This window comes from Poecilia formosa, unplaced genomic scaffold (assembly GCF_000485575.1).
Source record: "Poecilia formosa unplaced genomic scaffold, Poecilia_formosa-5.1.2 Scaffold120, whole genome shotgun sequence".
In the NCBI taxonomy this organism is placed as follows: domain Eukaryota; kingdom Metazoa; phylum Chordata; class Actinopteri; order Cyprinodontiformes; family Poeciliidae; genus Poecilia; species Poecilia formosa.
The window spans coordinates 1,159,790-1,165,415 of NW_006800059.1; the positions used below are offsets into that span (position 1 = coordinate 1,159,790).

At 41.8% G+C, this 5,626-nt stretch overlaps 1 protein-coding gene across 2 annotated transcripts in view; it reads right to left on the reverse strand.

The window, feature by feature from the left end:
• Window positions 1-4,962, reverse strand: part of grm4 (glutamate receptor, metabotropic 4) — a 170,773-nt gene extending 165,811 nt beyond the window's left edge. Inside the window, exon 1 of one of the 2 annotated variants that reach the window (XM_016675731.1) lies at window positions 3,777-4,962. The gene's annotated coding sequence lies outside the window, so the exon portion shown is untranslated. The remainder of the gene's footprint in view (window positions 1-3,776) is intronic. The other variant, XM_007560794.2, reaches the window with a different exon arrangement.
• Window positions 4,963-5,626: the final 664 nt, after the last annotated feature.

Below are 5,626 nucleotides of genomic sequence, written 5' to 3' on the forward strand. Positions count from 1 at the left end.
AGTCAGTAAGATTTGAGTATTCATACCACAAAAACCATTTGATATTTCTGCAAACCACACCATTCTTTTACAATATTGATTTTTCAAATAAAAAAAAATAGAAAAATGGTATTTATGTTGATGTGGAAATTGTTTTGATGACAGAAGTCAGTAAGATTTGAGTATTCATACCACAAAAACCATTTGATATTTCTGCAAACCACACCATTCTTTTACAATATTGATTTTTCAAATAAAAAAAAATAGAAAAATGGTATACAAATTGTCATTTTTCCTAACAATTCAAAATGGTGTTCTATTTTGTATTGGTTTATGATGCGGAATCCCATAAAAATGCTTCAAGGTTAGTAGTTGAATGTGATAATATATGACTTTTATGCCATTCTTCTGCAAGGCATTTGTTAGTATGCAGGTGTTCAGATACTAACATGTTACCCTTTAGACCTGAAAGGTTTTCACTGGGTAAAAAATATATAATTTAAAAAAGATAGTTTGGACTGGACATCAGTAACAGACTTTATTTAGTGAACACCAGCTCATCTTTATTCTTACATTTTTCACAAAAGATACAAATCTTTGTCCAAGACAACATCAGCTATTGAATCCATTTCCCCGACAGCCAATGATAAACTGACATTTAAACTGTGCTGGGTTATTTGCATCTCTGGATTCTAGAAACATAAAATGAGAATATTTTATCTTTGCAAGCTCGCAGGGTTATTTAAAAATCTATTTTTGATACGGACGCGCTACGCTCTTGGCCCACTGGAATAAATTCTCCACGTTAAAACTGAAAACATAAGCTTGCACTTAAAATGTGAATCGAATCCAGTTTTGCCGAGGAGAACATGCGTAAGCAAAACAGTTGATCAAACGCAGATTGATTTGACAACTTGTCATGTGTGTCTTCTTTATGAAAAAAGCCCCGCTGGGTAGGATGAATTATTTGTTTCTTTCATTGTGCAATAAATCTTGTAAATTAACCAGAGTGCCAATGGATGTCATCTCTGATTAGTGTCAATTGGCCCTCTAATGAAGACGCTCAACCTGTAGGCGTGTTGAAGCTCTGACTCTTTGATGAGGTTACAAACAGCATGGATGTTTCACTCAGGAGAATTTAGACTTGATTAAAAATAAAACATGAGAATGGTGGGTTTCTGTGTGCAAATGCTTACATAAGTCATTCAAAAGCTAGAAATGAATCACGTATTAAACAACAACAGCAAAAAAAAAAAGCCGTTTAAAAGTATCCCAGAGAGAATTATTTGGCAATTTTAGAAAATGATGTGTTGAATTGGTGAGGATTGGCTCTGCTGTGGCTTTTTGGACATCATCGCGCCGCGGTCAGCACAGCAAAGCCACACAGGCATCCCACTGACGAACAGATGGGCAGCAGGAGAGGAATGCAGAGGAGGTGATCCAGAATGTGCACACACCATGATGGTGAGTCAGTGATAAAGAACAGCAGATGAATGGATTTCTAAAACTCCTCCAACAAACTGAGAAAGCGGCTGTCTGCCTCTCCCTGGTCGTCTGTCGCTCTCATTTCCACTGCTGGATGCCTGTGAATTTCGACACTGACGTATGTGCTGGCTTTCTGCGCGGCGTGAAAGGGAAGGGGAAGAGATGCCGACGAGGAGAATAATTTATCGTGCCCCGTTCCTATAATGTCACACTAACTCACAGCGGCATGGAAAATAAATCATAAAAGATGGAGGAAGTGACAGTAAATATATCCTGGATGATTTTTCTGGGTATAAAGGGGGCATAATCAGGTCTGGAACAGAATACAGACCTGGTAAAAGTCTGTCTTCAAAAGCAAGTTGCATTTTGAACTCTGCTGGATCTTCGGCGAGCTTCGGTTCAGAACAGTCTGTGAATCACTGATTGTTCTTTTGCAAATTGGATCTCAGATCGCAGCAGATCCGTACAGACCAACTTTATTCATGACCTCAGCCCACACTCTGCCAACTGAAACACTACATGGACTTTTGATTCTGAGCTGTTTCTTTGTGTTTGGTGCACAGCTTTAGACAGGGAGTGCAGCGAAAGACAGGCCAACAAAAGGTCATGTCTGCAAATAAGCAAATCATGCCTGTTGGGAAATTAGAAAAGGCTTTTGATGGCTATAAGTTCTCCTTTTCAAATACGGGGTCAGAAGTCCGTGTAGACAGGGCACTTACAAAATCTGGATGTAATCTTTAAAGAGAGTTCATCTGCCAAGTTATTCAGTACTAGATGGAAGTCATGAACTTATAATGACTTGCAAAACTATTTATGCCATTTGCAGTTCAACACATTTTGTTGTACCACAACCATCAACAAGATTTAATGCAATAGACCAATAAAAAGAAGTATGTCTGAAGTCAAAAGGTATTTATATTCATTTTTACTTAGCCCCATCAATCAACACACCATGCCAGGCATAAAGTTGTGCAGGTATTTAAAACAGGGTCAAGTTATAATCAATATCCTAAGGAAGAATCTGCTGAAAGGACAAACTCCACAAATCAAGGCATTATGGAAAAGTGCTGTAAGAACCCAAGTTTGATGTTTGTCACAGGAGTGTAGGCGGGTGGTGTGGTCAAACGAGTCCAAATCTGAAAATCTTTGATCTACATACAAAGTACTATGTGAACACACCAGCACCACAATGAAACTTGATTTTGGCAGCATTATGCCGTAGGGATGTTTTCAAAGAGCAGAGGGAGAGAAGGTCGGCAGAGTCCATTGGAAGATAGATGAGGCTAAAAAAGAAAGCAATCATGAAAAAAAAATAGATCTGCTCAAAACTACAAAAGACTGACAACCCTATAAAAAAAAAAGCCTGAGCTAAAATGGAATGCTTAGACCAAATCATTTTCAGGTATTAAGATGGTCCAGTAAAACTCCAGACAGAAAGCCAATTGGGTATCTGTGGTAGTGGTTTTAATCATTGACTTAGATTAGATTACCTTGTCTTATTTCATTTAGATGCACCTAGAATTAAAGGTGTTTGATAATAGATTCCTATGCAAATCCAGAGTTAACAAGAACATGTTCTCACATCATCTGGACATGCCTGCAGAGAGGGATGTTTTCTTTAAGGCATCATGTTTCACAGTCTAAGAGCTGCAAAAATGTGAACAGCAATTAATGCATTCTCAGAAAGATAGTGAGCTGAGGCATCATCAGGCATCTTGCCATATTTGCAAGTAAAAGCAATGCGAAAATTGGAAAACACGCAAACACATATTTGACAGCAAAAGAAAGAACCTGAATTAGATCCACAGACTCCTTAATCACTCATCTGAGGAGCAGGAGAAAGCCAAAAGAAGCGGGAATTAAAAAAAAAAAAAAAAAAGGAGGGGAGGGGGAGATCAGGGGGGGCTCAAGCTTAAGAAGGAGTTCATTGTGCAGTCAACAGCCCCATCGGTCCCCCAAGAAACGTCATTCCTCATAAGCCTTTCAGCAAAGGCGATTCATCTGTTGAGTGTGATCAGAGAGGCAACATACACACTTGAATATTTATTCACACTGAAAGGCGCTTTTTTTTCTCTCTTTTTTTTAAAGTCCCAACATTTATTCTTGGATTAGTCACAAGAAGCCCATACAAGACCGTGTGCATGGCATCACTCGCAGGTTTCACTCGTTTAAGGTGATCCTGCTTATAAAAGCTAACCAGGGCAGCACTCTCCCCAGACAAGGAGCCACCACACAATTGTGTAGCTCAGTAATGTTTGACTGCAATACCACTGCCGAACCCTCCTGATGAAGAAAGAAGAGAAGTCTCTTACCTTTCAGCACCTCTTGGTTGAAGTGAGCTGAAAGTAGAGAAGAAAGAAGTTCTGCGTTCTGTGCCCCTTTCCCGCTTGGTTCCCCCTCTTCCTCCTGCGTCTTTGCCAGCCAGTTCCAGTCAGCAGCTCTGGACTCCCCCGCTGTTTGGATGTTGCATCGTGAACCCCCACAGATTACGATAGGGAAAACAACAGAAAGAGAGGTGGGAAGTGGAAAGAGAAATGCGATTTTCTCTCCCTCTCTCTACACACAATCTGATGCCTGCAAGTATCTCTCCGGATTAGATGTTTGAGAAGATCTTCTGATTCTCCGTCAACTCTGCCGCTCAGACGCTGTCCACCAGCGAGTGGTGCTGAATGAGACTCCGGGGCTTGACTGCGGTGGTTTCCTACTTTTCTTCCTCTCCAGCTTCTTCTGTTTGACTGCACAGACCTTCCCTCCCTCCGCGCAACAGTGGCTGTACTTCCTTACGAACTACAGACTTTGCAGGACGCTGACGCTAATGCAAATGTACAGTAAATAAATAAATAAAAAATACCAAAATGTAAAACTGACTGAATGAGTTACGTTGAAATCAGTTGGGTTTTAAAGCCGGATCAATAAGTGCTCGTCTAATGAATATTTGAGTGGGCTTAAACAAAAAGAAATGGGGCGAGGGAGGAGGGGTTGCCTGGCTATAAAACTGGTTTTACGCAAATGAAAAGTCATTCCAAGCTTGGTCATAAAGCCAAGGGGATAAAGACGCACACAGGTCTTACAGAATGCACACCTCCCGTGAGATCTTGCACAGATCGGAGAAGTTGGTGGGGTTTAGGTGTAAAACAGATCACGCGATCTCGTAAATCTGCCCCGCACCGCCTTAGCTGGATTTCAGCTGCTGTTGCGTGTGCGGTGCGCATTTGGATTTTACACACAGAGGCGCTGCTCAAAGAAAACAAATCAGTAACGTAACGCATCTTCGCCTTCCGAGCTTATCGGTAGTTGTATCTTATAACTCGCTCTTTCGTCATTTCAGTTCTATTACCCGAGATTTAGAGACTCGATGGGCTCGATAGATCCTACAGAGATGGGCTCCTCCTCAAGTTCGAGGAGTTGAGGCTTCAGTGCACACTACAACACACAAGTACTGAAATTTACTCTTAAGGCGCCGACTAGCGCATCTTGAGCTCCAGTGCCGCCCCTCCACGATGCTTTACATCTGAATCTCTGTGTTGCCCTGCGGCAGACTGGCGACCTGTACAGGGTGCACCCCGCCTCTCGCCCGGAACGTTAGCTGGAGATCGGCACCAGCACCTCCCGACCCCACTAAGGGACAAGGGTGTAAAGAAAATGGATTTCATTGATGGATGGATAATTTAGTTTTCTTCTTCCTTTTTTTCCCAGTTCTGAAACCGCATCAAGGTGCTGCACAGACGCTTCGCTCCCTTTCATGTAGCGCTCGGCGATTAGTGATTATCCAGGATCCTCCCGAGAGTCATTCCCACTTGTTCCACTGGAATCGCTTTTCTTTATATGTTTATCATTACTGCGCTGATTGCACTTATTGATTCGCCAGTCTAATCAGTTGCACCGGTGGCTCTCCCAGTAATGAACCGAGCCGAACCAGCTGGTTTCATTTCAAGCTGCACTTTAAAATGAGCTCTCCGATGTGGCCCCCAGGACATCCTCGACAACAAGCAAAGCACCACAAAGTTCCCCCTAAGCTGAAATGTGTGTCACAGGAGAATATTGTGGGGGTTTTGCCAATGGATGTTTTTGCTTTAAAAAATGAGCAATGTTGGACTTTTTGTTTAACTTGTATTTATGTTTGAATTTAGCTTGTGAGCGTGACTCCACATCCTCTTGGGGA